The sequence below is a fragment of the Lasioglossum baleicum genome, chromosome 13 (assembly GCF_051020765.1).
Source record: "Lasioglossum baleicum chromosome 13, iyLasBale1, whole genome shotgun sequence".
NCBI lineage: Eukaryota > Metazoa > Arthropoda > Insecta > Hymenoptera > Halictidae > Lasioglossum > Lasioglossum baleicum.
Window position 1 is genome coordinate 2,890,927 of NC_134941.1, and position 25,583 is coordinate 2,916,509.

General features: G+C 36.8%; 1 protein-coding gene across 3 annotated transcripts in view; it reads right to left on the bottom strand.

Annotated features, from left to right (window-relative positions):
• Positions 1 to 4,838, bottom strand: part of LOC143215015 (furin-like protease 1) — a 549,701-nt gene extending 544,863 nt beyond the window's left edge. For 2 of the 3 annotated variants that reach the window (XM_076436690.1, XM_076436688.1), the window contains exon 1: positions 4,445 to 4,838. The gene's annotated coding sequence lies outside the window, so the exon portion shown is untranslated. The remainder of the gene's footprint in view (positions 1 to 4,444) is intronic. The other variant, XM_076436691.1, reaches the window with a different exon arrangement.
• Positions 4,839 to 25,583: the final 20,745 nt, after the last annotated feature.

Genomic DNA, 25,583 nt, shown 5'->3' on the forward strand with positions numbered 1-25,583 from the left:
CGTGTCAAGATATTCCCGTGAATCCTTCGAAGCACGAAACATTCGTAAAATTAAATTGGCCAGCATTTAGCCCTGACATGAAACCAATAGAGAATTTATGAGCTATACTTGTAAGAAAAGTTTATGCCAATGGTCGTCAGTTCAAAAAAAGAAATTAAACACTGCTGGGAAGAAATTCCTAATACCGCTATTACCAATCTTTTAAATTCAATGACCAATCGAATTTTCGCTTTAATTCAAAAGCAATGGCGGCCATACAAAATATTAAATTTGTAATGCTCATGTATTTTTAATTTTTAATTGTTTTCTTTGCATGTGCGTTTAAACGAATTTCGCGCGTAAAATATGGTTTTGTTTGTCAAAATTCTTACATAAATGTTTTGCTAGATATATATGTACAAATATTATAGCATATAAATATATTTATAATCCTCAGTTATTTTGTTAAACGTTTCTTATTAAAATTTTGAACCTTCAGCCCAAAATCCTTATTTTTGTATGTGCGTTTAAACGAATTTCGCTCACTGTAGCAATGCCGAAAATGTCGATATTAACGAAATTAAATAAAAATTCTAATTAGAACAAGCATTTAAAAATGAACACATTTTGTGCATATGATTTTCGATCGAGAAAATTACTAGCTTTCTTTAGTGAACCGTGCCCCGAACCTATTTAATATTTCCAAAAAAAATTCTTTTTAAATGAAGAGCACTCTTTTACCTTGAAGATGCATACCTCAAAAATTTAGAATTACTACAGTTTATTTATTAAATAAATCATTTTTCATAATCACGGAAATATGTATGTCACGCGACGGAGCAGCAGAAAAAGAAAAAGGCGCACAGCGCTCTCACGAGATCGTGCGTTCGAAAAACTTTTCCCCTGTACATAATGTTCCGAATGTAATTTACAAGTCAAATATGGCGACGCGAACAGACCTGATTTTAATAAAAAAACAGCATTGATACGAGCCTTCGAATCACACTCCCCGAAATTTTTATAAAGCCACCACGCGCGTTTCTTGAAAAAATCTTATTATTATTCTAGATCGATGAAAAAGTCGTGTTTGGTACCATATTGCAATTAATTGAAGAAAGCATGTACGTCGGTTTCAAAAACTGAAAAAATACTCCATTTATTTAAAGAAAGACATAAAAAGATGGTAATGAACTTGCATTTTTCATGAATGAACTCAAAATCAACAATTATTTTTCCACTATTTCTATATTAATAATTAGTGTAACCTCTATTTTGTCCAATAACATTAAAAATTCGGTTTGACATTGATAAAACTATGTTTTGAAGTGTTTCTATTTCAACAGACGCCCACGCTTCATTCAGTAACTGAGCTGTGCTCTTTGCAATTGCTATTAATGTGTAGTGCGATGCTACTAATTAATTAAGTAGATATACATTTGTAGAAGCTACGCAAAATCTTATAGGTACAATTTATTTGAACTGTATATTACGTTATACATATATTACAAATTATCAACCAACATAAGTGATATTGTGATAAACTCGTAATAGTGAAAGTTAATCGAATGCGTGTGGAAAGATCCAGTTCTAGACGACTTTATTTCACGTTTTCTTCTTTCCCTCCATTGCAATGTATTTGATATGCTTACTTCAATTAAATTTGGCGTGCATGCACATTTCATGGAATCAAAACAATTTAAAATCAATAAATATCGAGATAAAACAGTGCAGTTTGGAATTGTTGAACAAGCTATAGCTTCAGAAGCTAGAACCAAACGGCTAAAGTTTGAAAATGAGCTCTAGAAATAATTCCAAACGAATTAGATAGCATTTCGAACAGTTGTTAAAGAAACTTATTCACGCCATGACGATAGATTATTTGATTGATATTATTTTCATTTAAAAAATTGTTCTTTTGTTACAGCATTACTATTGAATGCGAACACTTTTACAATTATTTACATTCGTTTGATTTTTAAACAAATATTTGAAGTACTTCATACAGAACTCTCTCTCTCTATCTTCGTCTTTTACAATTAATTAAATTATTTGTATATTATAATTCTATGTGACACTATTATTTTTATCCAGCTGTACGTTCTGAATGATTAATCTTGCATGCCTTTTTAACTTTAATACATTCGCAGCTCCCGCAGCTACTTATAACGAACAAAATTTCGCGTAAAGAAACGCAGATTAATCTCATTCATGTTGTTATTTAAAAATGTAACGCACAGTGTAATATTCAGAAGCTTAACGAGATCTCTCCACTGTATTTTTTTATCTACACAGAGAATGTTCCGGATTTACTAAAATATTGTAACTGAGTGGAATGTTACCTAAATACGTAGCGGTTGTGAATATGCTAATGTTTGTTACTCCCCCGAAAGTATGTATAACATAATATATCTGTTATATTATAATACATATAGTGTTGACAGTGGTTCAGCATAGTGGATGGAAATCGGTAAGATCGATAAGAAAAACTAGTTTTTTCTAGCAAATTCAAGCAATATTTCAAATCGATAAAATAGAAATTATGGTTCGGTAATGTTTTATAAGAAATCGCATAATTGAAAATATGATAACTAGACTGCGGTTCTCTATAGAAAATAAAAATTCTACATTGATTGTGGGGGAAGCAGGAATAAAGTAATAATTTATTTAATTCCCCTTAACGACTTTGTTATATCAAAAACAATGTTCATACATTCTTCTAATCTTTTACTGTCTTATATTTCTCACCCAACTAATTTCCTCACAAATGCATAAAGATCCACAGTCTAATCATAACTCTGAAAGTTCAGACAGATCTAGTGTACACGTCACGTCCTTCCCATGTGAAAATAAAGCATCCGACAACTCAAATTAAACAATATCTACATGATCCTACTAAAAAATGTATATTGCCAGATAGCAACGAAGTCCCTACCGAGTTTCCCTACAATATCGAGACAGACTCGTGATGAAGATTCTACACAGAGTCTAATAAATGTTATTAATTTACTTTAAACCCCGAAATGAAATTCTATTTTGGATAGAAAACATAGAATAAATATAAACTTTCTTCTTTGTCCTATGAAATTCCGAACAATGGAACATTTCTAATCACCGTAATCACAAAATAAATAGTGGGGGGTTTAAGAGTTTAAACCTGCATGCATTCATATCTGTAACTCGTGAACTCGTATCTTTAAACTCGATAGAAGTAAATACATACAGTGCTCCCACGAACAACGCGATCCCCACCAACGCCGCGACCTTACACTTCATTGACCTTATACATTCTTATTTTATTTTTTGACCTTATCGTTAATAAGAAAGACGATCATATATAAGAGAGGAAGATCTTGGACATTCAAAATTTGGACATTTTGAGTTATCTACTTCGTATTAAAGAAGAAATCAAGTAGAATTTAATGTAAAAACAGGGTATAACTTATCAAAGTAATCTACGACATCTAGTGAGCAGTGTTCAAAGTAGATAAAAAATAAGTACAGATTTCTATTTATGTTATAAATGGGCAAAAAAAAGATTTAAAATTCTTTTTAATCAAAAATGATGTTTTTTCATGTATTGTTCCACTTAAAATAAATAAATATAAGTAGATATTGGCATTATGTTTAAAATAACGGTCTCCCTACCATAATCTTAAAACCTTAACAAACAAACAAATTTAATTCTTTTCGTATAAAAATTCTTTTCAAAACTCTGAAGCTGGGGTCTCTGAGACCTCACATTACCTTGCGGAGGTTAAAATAGTACCGAGTGCAAAGGATTGAATATAACCACAATATCTAACGAAATGGAAGAGAAGCTTACAGTTTGGTGGTTGAAAAATCGGTATTACTTATTTGAACGTGATCATGTGTGGTTGGCTAGTGAAATGTAGTATTGAAGATATATTTCAAGTAATTTTGTATATGTTTGTCCGTAATCTCGATTTAAATGCCGCAGTGCGAGCCGGTTTAAAGTTTAAAACTCGCGGTTCACGAAATCGGACAAGAATGCGTATAGGTTGGAAAGGAGGGCCGAATGCACGTGGGTAGAACACGGTCGGCGCGTCGCGTCGCCGAACGCTGGCAAACGGTTTGAACGGTATTCACGCGGCGAAACGCGAAACTGTCAAGACTAAGAACACGTTCGGGCGATTCGGGCCCCGTCGAAAGACGAGCACAACGACACGACCCGCAGACAGTCAGAGAGATTCGCGCGTGGTCGGCACCGTTGAAAACAGGCTTTCGCGAGGCCATGCCAGGCTATGTAACGAGTTCCCGGACACGCGTATCTCTCGCTGCGGGAGTAAGAGTAAGAGGCGAAGGAGGCATACGGACGGCGCGACTCGGCGCGGTCGGACGCGTCTTGACAGTTCGGAATCGATGATAACAAAGCGCCGAGGAAGACACACGGTGGTCTTCTTCGCTGGGCCGTGGCACAACGCTTATTAATAGAATTTTCACTCACGATGATGCCGGCGTTCCTTTTCGGCTCCGGTTCGTTCGAGCGGATTTCGTTGGCCGCGTAATAATCCCAAGAGAACCGCTCGATGCACGCTCGGTGCACGATGAAAGATACTCCCAATCGAAGCAAGGAATGCGGAAGATGGAGAAACGAGGATAGCACCGCACAGTTGCACAGCCTGGGAAACACGCCTCTTCTGCCGCCAAACTACAACATCCACCGATCGCAAGCCGCGGAAGCGAATCCCAGAATCGCGACACGTTACGTATGCGTAGCGGGTCGCGTGCACAGTCTTTGTATCGTGTCACCGTCGTCGCGCGAATGTCGGATCGTGCAACGTCCTGCCTCGTTGCGATCTCATCCCTACGACGTAGCACGGCTGACTGACGGCTCGGTCCGCCCCGCCGTCGGTCTTCGCCGCTCCGATCTTCCCCCACCACCACGGCGTCGCGACGCACCGCTCCCCACCACCCTCTTCACCGATCCCCACCGCCGTCGCAACTAGAAGCCCCGCGCGTCCCACGCCACCCGCAGCGACGTTCAGTCACTCGGCAACCGCCTGGCCGTGTACTTCTCTTTCTCTTTTGTGTTATACATCCGTCCAACGGAATAGAGAGAGAGAGGAAGGGAGAGGGACAACCAGGAGTCGCGTGAAAGGTTGAGGACGATACCAGTGTCGTCGAAACCGCGATGTTATGGGTGCACACTACTGCACACGCTACACGCTCGTCACATCCTCTTAATTTCGCAGAGATCACCTGTCCGCCTTTATCTATAAGCATTTTTGCCATTCCGAATTTTCCAATTCCGTGCACCACGACAGCTTCCGGAAGCTGCGAAAAATTTTTCAAATCGTCGCGCCTCCGTTCGCCTCGCGTTTGGAGAATCGGCTTTGAAAGCTGATGCTGGCATAGTTCCGGGTCTCTCTAAACGCATCGGCGTCCTCGTTCTTTGCCCCCACTCGCTGTTATTAATACTCGCGCCGCAGATACAGGAAATAAACGGAAAATATAGTATGCGACGAGTGATCTGTCTCGTGCAATTGAGCTCCGCCCTAGAGAAAGCGAAATTCCATTAACGATGAACCAATTTGCCTGCATATAAAATATTAATTACAATACACCTCCTAAAAAATGATATAGTTGTTACGTGTTTATACTCGCAAAAATACTTTCTTCGGTGCCATTGTTTAAGGTAACAATAGTTAATTCTTTTTTAGAGAACTTGAAAAGCTCCGTAACTCCTAATCTTGAAAATAGATAATTAGACGTTGATAAAGGATAGTTAGGACCGTCTACAACTATTGAGTTGATAGGATTATTATCTCACTAATAATGAATTCAAACATTACCAAGCTAACTAAGAAACGAAATCACAGGAGCTGACGTGTTTCTAACGTTAAGTAAAACACTGACACGCCAAGCAAATTGATCTGGCCATTGGTGAAGCTGAAATTCCCACGAAACGGAAACAGAGGGTTGAGCATCTAAACAAGAGGCACAATGAAAGAAAACTGCGAAACATCGAAACACCTGTTCGTATTTACCTCTGAGAACTTTCTCTGCTCCGTTCATTCCATCGGACATGGGCCCGACAAGGTCCTGGATCGTCCCTGGGGGGTTCCACGAGGAGTTCGCCCCTCTCCGTTCCATCGTGATCCTCTGCCTCGTTCTTGGACGGTCTCCTAACGCCTAGCTGTATGCACGTACCAATACGTCTCCTGCAGCGGTGTCTTCCGCCGCAAGTGCGAGACGCTCCGTTCAACCTGGTTTCTCAGCTCGCCTCTTTCTCTCTTTCGTTTTCATTCTTCCGTTCCTGGGCCGCGAGTCGAACGAAGAGGGAACGAAAGCTACACGGAATACTGGGCACCAGCCACGCATTCCGATGCTGAGGATCGAGCGCGCACCACCTATACCTACGTGCCGGCACGTCCACCTTTGATTCCGTACCACCTTATCTTATCCACCTGCTTGGCTCGTATCAATGCGCGGCGAAGCTCGCGTGTCCGGTCCTCGAAGGAGACACAATTGCACAAGAACATGCAGAATCCATCAGCACGGCCTTTTTCCACGAAACTGCAACGTCTACCGAGTCTTACAATTAGTTCGCGGGAAAACAAACACATCAATTCTTCGGACTGCTCCGGTTGCGTGAGATCTCGCACTAGGGTACAGTAGACTTTATATGAACTTGTAAGGAAATACATATTGGGCTGGCAAGAAAGTAATTTCGGTATTTTAAGGTGAAATAGAGCCCAATTTTTTTATTCAAGCAATGAACTTTAATGAATAAGATATTTTCCCTTTTGTTCGATAATCTTTTGCAAAAAAGAATAAATAAGAAAGTATAAATACCGAAATTACTTTCTTGCCAACACAATTGTTCGGATATAATAGTTAATAGAGACTCACCAGCTGCTCATATTATACATATATGTACTTCCAGTAATGGCAGTCGACGTTCGAATAACTGGGGTTGGACAACAATTTCGAACCAAACATTCATTTGCTCGTAGAATGTCAGATTATATCAGTATGCAAGTCGGTGTACATAGTATTCGTACACATTAAAAAAAACGAATTACTTTTTCAAAATTGAAGCCAACAGTTTAAGTTTCTTTTCAGACGTTAGAAGGATTAGTTTACTAGCTAATGTGTAAATAATTTTTTTTTAATTGTTATTGGTCGCAATTGCGAAGGAAATAGTAAAGGTTACGATTTTAAAATTTTTCATCTGTACCTGTATACGTGTACAAAGTTTCATCGAAATCGATCAAAGCTGTTACGAAATATAATTGATTGAAAATGCAATAGCAAAAATCGTAAGAATCTGCGATTTAAATTGCAAACCGTAAATTCAAAGATTTTTACATCTCACAATGCCCATAACTTTTTTATCCGTCAAACCAATTTTAATGAAACTTTGCACATATATGTATATAACTTATTCAGATTTACAAAATACATGTTTTAAATTTTCGTTACGGGCACAGCTAAAAAATTTGAAAATCGTGGTCTTTACTGTTCCCTTCGTAATTGCGACCAATAACAATTACAAAAAAATTATTTACGCATTAGCTAGTAAATTAACCCTTCTAACGTCTCAAAAAAACTCAAGTTGCTGAATCCAATGCTGAAAAATTTATTCGTTTTAAAAAAGTATACGAATACTTTGTACAATTCAAATTGTCTATTATAGGTCAATTAGGTAAATATTTACAATACGAGAGCACCTTTCGATAACCTTGACCTTGACATGTGTTGACAAGGACAGTTTCTCCAGTAATCCTGGAAAGAAAAGGAGTTCATTGAAAGTAAAACCGAAAGTAAAACTTACGTTCAGCCTTGATCTTGATATATCTTGTCAGGGACACTGTCTTGGGTGACTAATAAAAGGTTTTAGTCGTGACTCGGTATTTGCCTTTTGGCAACAAATCCTTTTTGTTAATTTAAGGCATCCAGTATGAAAAATGTATGATCTATCCATAAAAGCTAATGTTAACAACGAATATGTATACAAGATCATATACAGGAGTTCAAAGAAGAGGTATTGTTGAAGTTGGTTGGAATTACTGAGGGGTTGACTATGCTTGCAATGTTTCACATTTTGCATGGATTTTTGTACGTATGGCGAGCCCTCTCCACCCCCTCGATTTCAACAACAACAATTTCAATAATAATCAACTTTTTATTAAAGATTTTTATCGTAGAAAATTTTATAACTGTTATTTTTGGTTCCTGATAAAGACACAATAGTTCCTCACGATTTAGAATAATTCACAATATATCATCTCAAATGATCAAGTCTAACAAGAAGGTTAAAATAACGCTTCCAATGATTTCGAAACTGTGCACTGGCAGAATGAAGTTTTCTTCGAAAATGGTACTGTACAGATCGATCATAAAGGGGTCCAACTCGACCCGTAGACTTCACTGGACCCATACAAACGGAGACAGTATCGAGGTTGCTTATCATCGATGGTCCCGGCGATGACGCGGCGCAGGATGCATGCTAAACAAGCGTGCCGATAACGAGCAAGGATACGGGTCGAAGGTGGAATATATCCGGATTTCTGCGACCCGACGCGGCGCCCGGTTATTTGAGCTCCCCAACCCCCCTCGAGCATCGCCGTAGTCCTCTCAAGATGGAGAATTCGAGGGAAACGGAGATAGCCGAGCGGAACGGCACATCGAAGAAGGTTAAACGAGACGCGGATAATGGAGAGGCCGACGATCAGAATGCCGGAGATTTCGGCGTGGGTAAAAATGAGCGCTGAATAGCAGCGAGAGAGATTAAGACCCGGTCTATGGTCGAATGCCTTTATTGAGAATCGGAGGATTTATTTTCGAGCTGGCCCGTGAAACTGGGTTCCTCCATCGCAGCTACTACTCCGAATGCAGGAAGTGCTAGGGACTTTTTGTGCTGTCGCATAGAAACTGAAAGTAACTTATCAGCGCTCCGAACTTTACAGATGTCTGAGAAAACTTTTGTTTTCAGAAGTAATACAAAAAACGAACACACGACATGTAAGTAAACAAATGTTTCAACGAATCGTTTTGTTTTTCGATATAATGATAAAACGGTTCGAGTAATAAAATGTTGAACAAAGATATGAATCGATACCAAAAGCTATAGCAGTGAAATATCAATTCTCCCAGCCCGTTAAAATTTCAAGATTCATAGCTGACTAATTCGAAGACCGACAAATATTTGATGCGCATATTTTCATTAACGCGCTGAAGTGGTTACAACACCAGCGTGGCAAGCATGCTTGCGCATTCCAAAATATTAGTGGCAGTCGAATAAATCTGCATAATCACGCGTAGTTGAAAAGTCAATAGCACAGCTAATACAAACGCGAACCTGCAAACTTGACAGACGCAATGCCACTGGCAAATTCTCGAATGTCGCGGATGTAACCCGTACATACCAACACTCGTAGAATCCAGGAAACAAGTCAATTTTCTTCTACATCTAGTTCCTGTAATACCAGATATATGTAACTTGGAAAAGACAAATTCCATGTAAATATCTATGCCCTCGGAAAGTAGTACAACTGCGAAGGAGTGGGCAAACAAATATTTCTCATTCGAGCGACCGATTTAATTAGTTAGTAGTGCTACTGTATGCACAGCTATTTCTCATCGAATAAATTTAATTTACGAGCGAACCAGTGCTACGCGAACTTATAACTCGGAATCGGTTTCTGAGCAATCGGAGTATCGATCGAACGCGATAATCGGAAATTACACGTTTATATCGTAAAATGAAATACGAGCGGAGCGGATCATTTTTCCCGAACTATTGCAAGCAACTTTCAGAAAGAGCCGAATCCATGGCTCCGATATTAAAATCCGACCGATTCGAAAGCAAATATAGGCACGATGTTTAATCTGAAAGTGGATCGAACGTCGTCGTATTCTTGTTCGTGCAATTTTCAAGACGATACAGTTGATGCTATTTGCATAATTTAGACGGGGAGTTTTCTTCGAGACGAAGAGACGAAGTTTTCTCTTGGTGACAGGCCGCATTAGAGACGGTCCCCCTCTAACTTTTCCAATTTCCTTAAAACTCTGTATAACGAAGCATCTTTATTAGCATCGGCCGTGCCTTATTCGAAACGGGCATCGTGCGCAGCATACATCCCTCGTACAACATAATGTAGCCGACCACTCACGTAACCGGAAGCTTAGTTTCTCTTTCGTATTTTCACCCTCGACCGCCTCTAGAATCGCGCGCGGCGCCGCGCCGTTTCGCTTTACCCCTTCTTTATTACGACCAGTAAATCTTCAAAGTATCGTTGCCTGATAGCCGTTACCCGAAAAGCAACCGGGTCGAAATGCTCAGCTCTCTTAAATCCTACCGCTTTATACGTTTGATTTATTCCCATAATAGAGAAACATCCGTATGTACGTTCGCACCACAGTACCCGACCATATTTCCCTCGACTTTAAACGTTACGACCGTTTGCGCCAGTCGGCTTGAATTCTCGAAGAAGTTGCTCGTCTTCGTCCGAGACCCGAACGAGGCCGAACCCGCTGCGATTCATCAAAGATTTACACACCGAATATCCGGCGAGCGACTCGTGATCTTCAAATGAATCAAGGCAGAACTGTTACGAACAGGTTGCGCGGATTTTCGTGATACCGTGGATGCGCAACTTGAATCTTACGTTATCCCTTCCTAAAGGTCCCTGAATTTCGTCATTGTATACAGTGTGAATTGCGGGATATCATCAGCAGACTGCGGATTTTTGTGCATTTATGAGGAAATTGACTAGGTGAAATAAAGGATGTCTCAAAATGACCTGACATTTTGGCGAACATGGAGTACTGATCTTTGACAACTGGCATCAGGAATTATTGAGTTCAGTGGCGCGTTACTCTATGGGCAACTTGGAAAAATACCCGGGGCCCCAAGCAAAAGGGACCCCGAACACAAACCGAGATCCAAATTGTACGTTTTTCTCATTACATAAAAAGTTTTAAACTCAAACTTTAATTTGGGAAAATTCATAATACAGTAAAGTCGCGATTCTTATCAAACAGCCTGTATTCTGCACGGACAGTGATCGCATACCGATATTATTTTTTTATGACTGCGTCTACCGCGCCGACAACAAGGTGGTCCTCAAGAGCAAATGCAATTTTAGCTGATAAGATTAATTTTTTGTCAATTAAAGAGACTTTATTTTCAACTTTCTGCAAATTTGCAGAAAAACACTGCAGCGATTGAATGCAACCAGCAAAAGTCTGCAAAATAGAAATTGTGATTTGCAAACTGCTGTAAATCTTTTAAAAGCACTATCGCTTTATATTTCCGAAGATATTCGAAACAAGAGTTTCTTTAATAATGTTGAAATCGAATGCTTCTCTTTGAAAAACAATGTGAACTTTGAGTCAAAGAAGAGGAGAAAAGTTGAAAGAACACACTATGACGAAAATAGAGATGATGTTGAAAACGTGCGATTAAGTGGCAAGCAAGTTATTGTAAATTGTTTAAATGTAATTTGCGACCAATTGATGTCGGAAATTCAAAGACGTATTGTAGCTTATCAAAATATTTTTAATTAATTTGTTGTTTTACTAAATGTTAACTTGAAAGAAACTTCTTTAAATGAATATGACCAATGAAACGACTTCAGTTTTTCTGTTGAGCTAGAAAACTTTCGAATGATAGGTTTCGGAATCTTTTGCTTTGTGATTATTGTAACTGTAAAGCTACTTTCACAAGAAATGGTTGAATTAATTCATTTATTCAAGAATACTTTATCTTAAAAATATACAATAAAGTCCGAATACACCAATACATGTATATTCAATCTTATTTTTATAAGGCGACACGTTCCAGTCGCTTTGAGTGCTCGGTTGGTTCCTTTCGGAACCATTTTAAAGGAAATTTATTGAGCTTCTGTTTAATATAGCCCTGTCATTGAGAAGTTTATTAATAAGCTTCCGGTAGGTACACTGTAAATAGATACTGTGGAAGGACATAATTCCATTAATAGACTTCCGTTCAAATAAAAATAATGATGTAAATTTTCCATAAATACCATCGTTCAAAAATGGAATCTAATATCATATGAATTAATTTAGAATATTATACACATAAGAGTATTGAAATAAAATACTATTTTTCGGATTTCATAATGTAATTGTTTTGTAAAACGCTAACGATAACTTCTACACCTGATTTAGTTCCCTGTAGCTTCTCCTGCAACCAAAAATAATCACTTTACACACAAATATCCGTAAACTTTGAAAATAGCCTTAAAGTAGGCCGGATATCGTATGATTACTCGGTAAAAGCAAACTGCTTGTCTCGCACAATAAACATTTTAATGCTATTCTTGGATGACGTTTAAAGCTAGCTAAGTAGGTGCATACTGACAGTAGTCGAACGCATGTTGAAAATGATAACATAGAGAACGTTAAAAGACACTAAGATCGATTTTCACAAGTATGTATACAGTGTATGTATATTAGAGAGAAATTTTGAAAGAGGAATTTTGTTGCATTGTATATGAATTGCATACACAATCAAATTCTTGTGTATGGATAGTCATGGCGGTCATGTTTCCTCGCTACAAGTACGTGCCTTGGTTTAATTTCAACCAAATCGAGGGTGTAGAATCATCCTATGGCAGCCACGATATATGGACCGTTTATTTTGAAAGTGGTGTAAGTCAATTTTCTCTTGTTTCGAGAAAATTAAAAAGGTTAGCATATTAGTAAATTTAAAAATATGTATAAATTAATTATGTCAAGTCTGGCAATATTTCTACTTATTTATCAATATGTAATTTGATCATATACATTTTTTCAGGTTAACTAAAATAATATATATTTACGGGCTGCAAATAGACTTATACCACTTTCTCTTGTTTCGAGAAAATTAAAGGTTAACATAATATGTTAATTAAAAAATTTAGGCAAATTATATGAAGTCTGGCAATGTTTCTAGTGTTTTATCAATATGTAATTTGGTTATATAAATTTGTTTTAGGCGTATTTTACTAAACTGATGTATACTTACGGGCTGCAAATGGACTTACATCACTTTCAAAATTAGACAATTGTAAAAATCGTTTAATTTCCATTTTGAAAAATCAAATATCACTTAAAATATACTTCATATTAATCCAATTTTATTTTCAAATAATGACACGACATAAAATAGAAGAAGATTCTACCTCTGTTATTCTTTTTCTATTTTTACTATTCGTTAATTTGTTGTTCATAGCGGAATTATCTTCATCCTCTGAATCTAAGATTATTCTTCTGTTTAAATTCATGGGCTTTATTTCTGTGTGAATTTATTTAAAATTAAATAAAGTAAATATTTTCAATTGTCATAAAATAATACTGATTTACCATTTGTTCTTACCTATATCACTATCTGATGTTAATATGAAGTTATCCATTTTAGGAAAAAATAGAATAAGTAACCTAAACTAGTAACTCTTGACACGTAATATGACACGTAATATAAAACAAATTTAGAATAACAGGCTACTGATCTGATCGGCAACCATCTGCTAAACCACCTACCTCTGTCAATTGGACTTACACCACTTTTATAATCGATAATTATGCAATTTCATTTACCGACCAATTTTACATTGTACAAAACATGGAAATTTTTTAAGAAATTAAACACGGACTAGTTATATATAAAAAATTTACATTAAATTAAGCATGAATTACGTGATATCTCATTTTTTTCAAAATTGGACTTACACCACTTTCAAAATAAACGGTCCATATAATTTCTTTACATTCCGTACATTTCTTTTGTAATCTTATGGCGAAGTAATTCTAACAATAAATGAAAAGCATCGTTGCCCATTTTCCATGGTTTTTTAAACTGACGCCGATTCATTGATACGTAATAAATTCATGTGAGAATGCATATCCCGATGCAGTACGTTTCGAACGTACATTTCATTGAGCTGTACATTTGAATAAACTTCAAATATTGAAAAATATATTCAATCACCAACCTTCCTTCTAACAGAAAGCAAAACTTGTCGTATGACGCGAAGCACGACAAAACGTATCGCCTGTAGGCCGTTTTAGAGTAGACAAAATACTTGAACATTCTTTTCCCATGTTTCGACTTGTTATAGGCGAATATGAAATTGCTCGGGAACGAAAACCGACTGAGTTTCAACTGCACGTTTGCCGAGACCACCTTGTTTATTTTGATGAGCACTAGACGTTTCTAAAGTTTATCCGAAAAGTTTCCTCGACAGAGAGTCGGTACACTGCCTCCCGGCGACACGAACTTTGCTTGTTTCCAAGTAACACCAAGATTTCTAACGAGAGTTAAAAAACCCACGTTTTTCCGAACTGTTCAATCGACTTCACGGAAACCGGCCGGCCACAGTGTTCGATCCTGTAGGTGATTTCGGGACAAAATTAATAACATTCCAAACTATAATAGATTTCTGATCTAGCAATAAGACCCTTAATACTTTCATAAAAAGCATATGAAAATTTTAAATAATCTCAATTTCTTATTAAATAAAATGTTTTTTGTACATATTTTCTTAATGAAACTGGTTGTCATGTAAATAATTACTGAATAACTTCTGTTCGAAGAATATTTTTGTCAGTTTATCGGAAACGTGTGAAAAATCGACATAATTAAGTTTAATGTGCCCAGAAGTAGTATACTAAAAATCAGGAAGGTACCTCTTTTGGTACTTTTTAAAAAAGTCTCTTTAAAGTTGATAAATACTTCATAAGAAAAATTATAAATAAAAATATATTGTTATTCTCATAAAAAGCTTTACACGTTTTAAAGGTTGTATAGTACTGAATTCAAGTTATAAAAATCAGTGTTAAACAACAGATATTCTGCCAATGATACATGATTAAAGAAATGCATTGATGTTTTGCATTCAACTTTAAGTTGAAATTTCAGCAAATTGATATACACAGCAAAAATTATGGGTAATTTTAAACACGTTTTGCGATACAAGACTTTTTAGATCGTACACTTCGAATTTTCGACTTTTGTACACTGGGTCGAACACTGTGGCACCGTGAGAAAAAAAAACAGAAAGATTGGTCCTGTGTTAAAGCACATGCTATACACCGGTCCTTATTTCTCTCGTCACTCGCCCGCTTTCATTAATCTGCGTCAGTTCGGAAAGACAACGGAAAAAACTGATAACGAAGAAGTTATCAGAGACGATGAGCGAAGTTCTTCCGCGTGGAGTTTCTTCCGTTTCTTGATAACCAATCAGCGAAACTTTGCATGAAAGATTGCCTCATATCTCAAACGGTCCTACCGAATCATGTTTATTCTGCTTATTATTCGTGCCAGTGATTATGAGAATGAAGTAAGCCATGTATTATTTCTTCGAGATATTTTAAATATTTTACCATGATAATATTTAACCCTTGGGGCAGAAGGTTAAGCTTTCCAACCAAATGAAATGTTACGACTCCAAAGTAGAACAACGAAGCAAACAGTATGAATGTATTTACATTTATTCTGTTATTCCTATCGAACGAATTTATTAACGTTCCCCCGACTATCATACTTCGCAGAAGATCATGATCCACTTTCAAGGACTTGTTCGAAAAAAAACTTCTATTATTCAGATGTACCGCATGAATATTCAATGGTCGAAGTTTTTAAAGACTCTCCGAGGCACTGTGCTCGTCGAAACGATGCAAGAACAATCGACGCAAACAAAGAGGCAAGAGACTCGAAAAAGATCCTGGAAACTGGAAAACTCCCGTGAATAATGATGCAAGTTCGAAACACGTATTAATTATCATTGAAGCCATGCTTGGTCACGTAGCCCCCCCCCCCCTCCCCGGATTTGGCCAGGACTCGGAATAATGCGGCCCTGTCAAAACAGGATGCCATCAATTATATTTCTTACGTCCAGCGGCGATTTAGTTTTCAACTCCGTGTCCGTCACATCCATGTCGAGTTTGTCGCAGCGCTTGCTATTCGCGGTATCATTTGACACGGCAAGATGAAGTGGCAAAACAGAGAAATCATACTAGGGGAAGTTCTTCTAATGCCGGACACTTGAACTTTTTCTCCAACAAATGGAAAAGATAATTACTTTATTTGCTTTTATGAAAAGAAAATAACCAATGACGATGTAAAACGAAAATGAAGAATTGAAAAATTGCGCTTTCGGCTTCGTTTTTCAGTTACTGGCAATTAACACTAAACCTACCTACCGACCATCAAAAGTGACTGATGTGTATAGTATTAGGTTGGCCCCACATTTTCTCAAACAAAGTCATTTATATATATTTTTTAAGCACGAGTATTTTATATGAAATTAATCGCAAAATTCAGAGCTCTCCAATGATATAAATTCAAAAGGAATGGAAACTGAATAAGGTTATAATGATACGATAAAAGAGAGAGAATTACGAAACAAAAGGTCGCGAATTTAGTTGTCAACCTAATATTATAAAAATAACAAGATTAAATTTAATTATATTTTGTGCGATTTTTACTATAATATACATATACTGGAGTCAAAAGATATATTTGGTAGATTTGGTTTAGCGCTCGAACGATCGAGATCAGCGTCTCCGCAGAATCAATCAGTCAGGTCACTTGACAGCCCAACACGCGACAATGAAACGTGAAAACGCCGGAGCGCACGGGTCGCGTCAGAATGTTCGAGATATATTCAATAAATTTTCATGAAAACACCTTTACAATTTCAATAATTGTCAAATAAGAAATCTAAAATTGTTCATTTGGCCTATCGTGGTAGATTTAGTGTTAAACATCCGCCTAAAATGCTACAACCCGACCGACAGAGGTGTACGCCACATTTCACTTGATACATAACTGTCGCGCTTCGTCTATGACGTACTTAGGTAACGTGTACACCTTCTGTTGCTCGGATTGCCGCAGTTTAGGGATATTTTTAATTGTCAATAACTATAGAAAACGAAATTGCAATTTTTTAGTTCATTTTCGTCTTATAAGTCATGGAGAATCACCCCTTAAATTTTCTGCCACCTGTGGTCAAACACCCTGTCAAACACACGTCGCACGTCTCCTGGCCACAAAAATGAATAGAAATAATAGTTTATAATTTGTACAATCTCATTTTTGTTAGCCGCAAGAATCAATTGGGGTCCTTAGTTGTATACACGGTAGCACAATGTGATAAAAAGTAAATATAATAGTTATAGCTTGGTTTTGTTCCTCTACAATTACACGGTAGATAAAGTTTTAAATGTTAAAGCTGTAGCTACTGTCCGGTATTAGGGAAACTCCTCTATACACGGCACCGCGAAATCCCGATCAACTTCCGAACGGAATAATTAACTCGGATGGAATGCGTTACTATTGTTGCAGCAGCACCGAGTGGCCGAATAGTAATAGTTTCCTTGGAAGTTCGGCTGAATCGACTCGTTTGCGCGGCACTTGATACAGATTTATTAACTCAATAATTGGCCCATCCGGCTGGGTTAACTTGTTGATTACGTGTTCTCTGACAACACGAAATTGATCGTCTCTACAGACCAGGTGCTACAGTTCGACGATAACGCATCCTTCTCTCTTCATTACTATTGTAGTGTCAATTTCATGGGAATCGTTTCATTTAAAGTGCAAGCTGAACTCGCGCACCATAAGCATAGCAGAACTATTTGGACAAAGTGGACATGTTCCTTCATCGCACATATACAGTGAGAAGCAAAATTGTATCAATGAAACAATATTTTCAGAAAATCATTGACGAATAAGACAGGATTGCAAGAACTCAAAAAGCATATGAGTTTACACATTTATTTGAACTTCAGAAACGATTCTCGATGATTCCCGACTCAGAAATCCTGAAGAGAAGAGACACGTTCAAAACTTTTCTCTCATCCCTTTCATAATTTGTACCATCTTTCACTGTTCGTTCAATATTCCTCGGGTGTTACAGGATGTCCTATAATGCCACTTCGCTGTCACTTCCGTTGAAGTAACGGCAGTGACTCTCGTTTGAAGGATTTAGGACAACGATACAGCGTCAAAGTGCTGTGTAACGAAAATCGATTGATCATTATAGACATCACTTTTCCTCAAGCTCTAGCAACGCTTGTTTTTCTTGTTTCTTTAGAGAATTGTATCGACTTATCACGTCGTAAAAGACTACGGTGAATTAAAATGTTGTATAAAGTGATTTCAATGGAATTTCGTGTTTGTGGTCGAATTTGTCACGCTGCTAAATCTCTTTGCATCAAATTGCGGTGAACCAGGTTGACAAATATATTAGAAACAACGACGAAAAGATAGAAGATGTTAGTCTAGCATTGTCTCATAAGTTCATTTACGAAATATAGATAGTATAGGGAAATCCGGAATTTCTTCGGCAGTCCCACAAATAATAATAATATTAAGGCAGAGGGCGCTCGAAAATTACGGGTTTTGTGTGTCACCACTTTGACAAAATAACGAGATGCTAAAACTAAAAATATAAACGTAGTATTTGATCACTTTGTCAAGAAACAGGCATTTAAAATTTTGTCTTATTTTTTAAAATTCTAAGAAATATAAAATAAACAATACCGCGTATCCCAAGCAATTTTCACAGGAATGGTTTTCAAACTTTACAGAAGTGCGGAATTCGTGATTGAATTGAAAGCAACAAATAATTAAGCTTTACAAAAACCTCTCTGTTATCACTTCTCTCTCAATTTACGGTTTACCTGTAGCCCTGACTGCAATCCCCTTGACTATTACATGTGGGGCGTAGTCGGGACAAAGGAAAATGCAAAGCATCACAACATCAAACATACCCTAAAGCCCACCATCACGGAGGTGATAACGAAAATGTACAGAGAGGAGGTGAAGTGGGAGCCTGCAGCGGGTTCAGGTGCAAACTCGAGATGTTCGTGGCAGCCAGTGAAGACTACATACAGTAATGCAATTCTTTTTACCATTCACTATTTTTGTACAAACTGGCGAAACAATGTACTGACATTTTCCTGGGATTTCAACTATTTTTCTTTACAATGACTTTTCAACAACCCTATACTGTAAGAACAGTTGAAGCTATCTTATAATTGGAGAACACGAGCCGAGATTTGTGATTTTATACCAAATAAATCGAAACTTGTTCTTAGGAGTCTCGTTAGTCTGTGTATCCATCCTTTACGCTCGTCGTGATTCAAGTATCTTGTTTCGTGGACCAACACGACACGACATGAGAGCAAAAATAAAGATGAGGAAATGGATAACATTGCAAATAAATGTAACGTGCAACGATAAGGTACAGTAATTAAGAAATTTTTTAATTCGTTAATTTGCAACTTCGTTTTTATGAATATGTGCTCATTTACAGTTATTTCCTTGTGTTTGTTTGATGAAAAGATCTCAATGTGCAACCAATCACGAAGCATAAATAATGTATAAATTAATTAAGATTGTACAGCTGTTTGAAACAATCTTCGAATTTTTCTCTTTATATTTTGTGTACATCTTAAATTTCATTAATAATCAATATTTTATTAATGATTTTTGTCGTATAAAATTTTAGAATAACTGTTATTTTTGGTCCCTGTTTCTTATTGAACAGGTTTTATCGGCTGTCCGTCTGATGCTTTTAGTGGTGGCAAATTAATTAAGGCAAACATTTACGGCAGAGGTTTGTGGCTCGCTATCTCGGTCGAAATAAATAAATTTGAGAATGATGCGATAAATGTGTTCAGCTCCATATCCAGTATTAGCGGAGAACGTTTTAAGGCAAAACTATTTTTTCCCCGGTCGTAAAGATAATCGCGTAAACCTGTTCGGCGAGGAGCGCTCACAGGCTGGAAACTAAAGGCTTGTAATTTAATTGTTACGCTTACATCGTGTCGTAGCCAAAAGACATTAAGGATGGTTGTCGTCATCGACAGTGCTTAAGTTTCCCGGGCACATTCGACAAAGCTGAAGTGCTGTGACTCGGTTGCTCTAAGTTTCAAACTGATAACCGCAACGATTAAGCGGACGGTAATAGGAATTCGCAAGTCATGTTGCGGCCTGATACTCGCGAGATCGCAAACAGTAATTCAACTGCTCTTACGTCAAGGACGTGAATGCATAGAATGAGCATTGAATCGGCAGAAAACTTCTTTACATTTCAACGTATCCCCAAGAAGAGATTACTATATGGTCGATTATATTCGTGATACATTCGATACATTTCGTTAAAAATCTACTTTTATCCCGCGATGGTTTGTAAAGACCCTGCAATCTTCACCAGAAAGAAACCGTAACAATAGAACTACCGAACACCAAACGCGACTGATATACAGTGTGTATCGGGGTAACTTCTTCCCCTCAATTCGTGCTCCCTCTCCTCATCTGGCGACTCTCATCTTTCAAAATCAACTATAAAAAACCGGTTTTTAAGGTTCTATACGGGTGTACTCATCATTGAACCCTCTTCTCTAGAAGCATGCCTCGAACCCATAATGAAGAAGGATTAATTAATCTATTTGTTATTCTGTTCCTTACTCGCTTGTCTCACATCTATTCATAGCAGGAACCATATAACTGTTATAACCAAAAAGAAAAAAGTCATAGAATAACAAGTATTTCATCGAGTAAAATCGTATTGGTTACAAATAAGGATTATACGTTACCAAAATTTTTTCTCTTGTTGGTAAATGTTATCGTTGGGAGAAATTCATTTCGATCACTTATAACAGTTATCAATAGGAGAAGTTTATTTCGGTCACTCATAATAGTTGTCGATAAGAGAAATTTATTTCGATCGTTCATAACAGTTATTCGATGAAATAAATTTATTTCGATCGCTCGTAACAGTTATCAATGGGAGAAATTCATTTCGATCGCTCATAACAGTTATTGATAAAGGAAATTTGTAATAGTTATTATTAAATAGTACAACTTTCAAATGGTAGACAATCAATTATTTCATAAATTTTTTGTTCCTAAAATTAATTACTACAATCTAAATTTAATGTGACAAACGAAAACAGATTTTGTGTTGTTCTTATGGTCTGTTGATTTGTCTTGTTGTACGTAACCTTCTCAATGAATTACCCAGGCTTCCTCCATCCGAAAAAGAGTAGACAACTCAATATAATTAAATAAGCAACCAAAATGAATTTTCTCATCAATAATTATTATGAACAAGTGAAAAGAAATTCGATCATCGATCACTGTTATGAGTAATCGAAATAAACTCTCATTGATAATTGTTATGAGCGATCGAAATAAATGTCTCTCATCGATAACTGTTATGAGCGATAGAAATAAATTTCTCTCGTCGATAACTGCTTTGAGCAATCGAAGCAGTTTTTCTTCATCGATAACAGCTATCGAGAAGGATCCAATTTTTGGACACTAATATAATTGTTATGTATTTGTAACCAGAAAGTATAAAAATCGATATTTTTTAATTATTTTGTTCTTGGTATCTCTTTTAAAAGTCACAGATTATATCAATTGGATGATGGATGATTGAAATTGTTGCTTAATTTATACATATATACTAAAGAAAAGCAAAGTAAAAGTAAAGAATTTTCCGAACTTCCATAAAAGCAAATCCTGCATACAATATTATCTTATATCTTTTCGTCTGAACAATCATACCTTTGAAGCAAACGTTTATTGCATATTAGCAGTCGGTTAATTTGATTTATGAAGATCAATTCTTCCATTTATGACTACACAATAGAAATATAGTTTGTTGCGTATGCGCAGAACACAAAAGCACTAGCAGCATAATGAATTCAATGAGGACGTTAAATGGCTGACACAATGCTGAGCCGCTATAAATCCAGCGAGTGTTGTAGTGAAATTAAAAAGATTTAAGGGGAGATCTGTATTCTAATCAAGAAACAAAGGGAATATTGTTGTGACGGTTTTCCATCGTGTACTGCATAGCTTGCAGCCATTAGATAATTAAATTGAGGATCAGTTGAAATTCCAGAGGTCAAATCCAATCTGTTCGTACTCGAGAGCGAAAGCCGATTAAAAAGTGATTGGCCGTGTTGCATGACCTCGGTATGTAGCAGCGTTGTTCAGCTATTATAAAACCAGGATTGTAATAGTTTATAACAATTCCCGGAAGTATGTTGCGACTCCTCCGACAACATTAATCACACAAACATGAACACACATGGAATACATTTGCAACAGGTTCCTTTTCAACGAATTACATCTTTTTAGCTTTAACCTTGGACCGCATAAACCTACGCTTTTAAGAGTACCTAGCATTAAAAGTAACTGATTTATGATGTACACAATTAGAAGAATGTGTTCGTTCCGAATACATGCACGAGAGTGCAATAAATATATTTAATAGCTTTCCACAATAAATCATTTTAGGTAAATGTTACGTTTAGGAGCGGCAGCTTGAATAGCTTTGATCTTGAAAGGGTTTCAGCCGCCGCTCGTTTTTCATGGAAAAGTTATGAATAGATTTCATGCATTTATAACCACCAAAAATGAGTAGATGCAATTTGAAACAGTGAACAGATTAAAACACTTTAAGAGTACTAAGTATTATTTTCACTACATTAAAATTATTAATGAAAAATATAAATTGATTGTATATAGCTCCTGTGCCTTGCAATTGATGCACAAATTTTGTATTTTGCATAAAAATCCGAAGTATATTTATGAACAAAAATATATTGTTAAAACTTAAATTATCAATAAATACATGTTAGTCATTGTCATCTTAAATACTTGACATAATTGCTACACATATATATATTTTTTTCGAGCGACGGCTAAAACCTCTTGGGGGTTACTTGATAACATATGTCAAGGTCATCCGAGTTTCCTCCCCTAAACGTAATATTTATTTTCCACAATAAAATAAGACCTGAAATGCGTCATTTTGGCCCATCCGGTAACTCTAATGTGAAAAGACTTGTTCAACTTAATTGTTATCAGGAAAGAATGTTGAAGAAAAGAGTTGGAGGACTAGAAAAGGAATACGGAGTGTCGCGATTTGTTTTTCGCGAAGTTTTTCGGAATTATCGAGTCACTCTCTAAATTGCTGGCGACGTAAATACGAGTGTCGCGAAAGCGCAACGAGTTGTGCACAGATTAAATTAGTTTGTTCCCTTAGCAGGGCATTCATCGATCATTCAATTTATCAATCGTCAGATTGCGTTATTGGCAAATGAATCTGGAGCAGTTGTTTGCCATACGAAGGCGACCATTGTGTCCCCAGAGCGATTAATTAATGACCTATGGGTGTAGCCAACTGTGTAACTAATAAATTAATTTAATCCAAGGGGGCGAACGTGGTTTCGCAGCAATGCCTATTAAAAGCCTTATTAAACATATCAATGGGGAAGTATAATTGCGTTCGTGCGTTATGTGACGCCGCACTTTATCTCACGGTGTACAATTCTTTTCTTGCTTTTAAATTGTTACTCGTACATCAAGTTGTCTTATTCGATTCGAAGTAATAATTTTCAAATAATTGCACTTGCTGTAGTTTCGAATTCTGTAACGTTGAATCTCAGCTTTTGTTTTAAAAAGAGCTTGAACTGAAATAGAACCCCATGAAACTTTGATCGTTTCCTTTTTATTACATATTGTAATAAGAAATTTCCATATTCTACTTGTTGACGCTCGCTTGCCCAAGGTTAATTATCCGCTCCAACCCCGGGCATCGATTATGACAATGGTTAACAGACAAAACTGCTTCAAAAAAACGTTTTAAAATCTTGCATGAAGGTAAGAATTTGGTAATTCTCAAAATGTCGAGGTTTCGTTTTAACTACATGTTCTTTAAATATCAAAGAAGTGAGAAATGTAAAAGAAAATTCGATTTTCCGTTGAAAAATCTAGATCGGAACCTCTCCTTAACGATTTACTAACGAGTTGGAACTCTCAACACTGCCTAAACGTTGTTTTAATCAACCTCGGTAATGTAAATTTGATTTTACACGGTTGCAGCACGTATTATACCGTTTTTCCACGAGACTCGATGAAACAGCGTTTTCTACAGTCTCGCAAAACAAGGCAATGGTATGTAAAATATTTCTTTCACAATATGGCGCCGCACGATAATTCAGCGAACATTTTTCAACGACCATGCAAATACACAAGAGCACGTAAATATCTTTCATAACAGCGAAACCGACTGCACAATATCTCGTCAATGTGTATTTTCCCTCGATGAAAACCCCATGTAATAATTACAATATACGTATCATTCTTTTCGAAAGTTTTTAATCATAAGCCACTAGATATTCGTGTTATTTGTATAAAATAAAAGAGAATCTAATTGCGACCGTTCTAATATTTTCATCAAAGCGTGGCAAGTGCGCGAGTACGCGGGGAATATTTATACTTAATTTTCCTGGAAACGAACCGTAAACGAGATATTGTTATTCTATATTTTTCAATTAACTCTTCCATAATAAATCTACCGGAAGCAGAAAACAGTGAAATCTCGGATCGCTTTCGCTAGCATCTACCGAATTAATTTAATTCCGCATTCGACAGAGGTTCCTTCACTGGCATGATGTCCTTTTACGACGGGTCTTGAAACAGCCGGCGATTCCGGCGCAGCAAACGCTGTGTCTGCAGAAACACACGCAGGATATGTGCGTAATGGAATTCTACCGAACACGAATACTCTGTTATTACACGCGAAGACTGCGAGGCAAACAATTTCGACAGACAATTTCTATTCAGGATTAGCAACGGAAATATTCCTGTCTTGCGCGACCAGCGGGACTTCGAGTCTGCTGATGTCAGCGCAGGCAAGCGGTAACGTAAACGAGCATGAACTAAGAAAACGGGCGTGAGAAAAATTTATGCTAATTACGCGGTAATTATGCGAGCAAGTTTGTCAAAGGAGCAAATTTATTCGGAAACATGCACCAGAGTGCATATTTTTTTAGTAAATAAAGTTCCACTTTGAATAGTTACTCCGGGGAAGCTCGAATGAAGCTATCAACCACTTTATAGTACAGCGCAATAAGTCATGCATTGGAACCAGTAGTCAACAGTTATTTGTGAACTATTGCGCACCGAAATTTTTTTGATATTTAACTCTTTGTACTCGGAACTATTTTAACTCGAAAATTAAACATTTCTTCCGACCTAGAATAATTCCGTTCTATATGATTCTTTTCATTTTATGAATATGAAATAAACCCTGGAAACTCTAAAAATTGCTGTACCATTATTCAAAATATTGTTTACATTATTAAATGCGTCGGTATCTGATCAATAGACCGGGAATGTTATGCATTATGACAAAAATGCAGCTGCAATTTAAAACAGTGGACAGATTTAAGAAATTTAAGAACATCAATGTATTAGTTGCAGCTTATGAACATTATTAAAGAATGAAAGAAATTATTACTTGGGCCTTGTTTGTTGCAGTTGATGCATACAATTTTTATTTTGCATAAAGTTCCACAGTCTACTAATCAATTACTAAACATTTAGGTATTGTATGAGGTATTGTACTAATCTCGTATCCATAAAAATTGAAAATCATAGGGAGTGGAAATATTCTAGGTTGAAAGAAATGTTTAATTTTCGAGTTAAAACAGCTCCGAGTACAAAGGTTAAGTACAATACTTAAATGTTCAGTAGTTGATTACATATCAACATATTGAATAATGTAAAAAATATTTTGAATAATGGTAAAGCAATTTTTAGT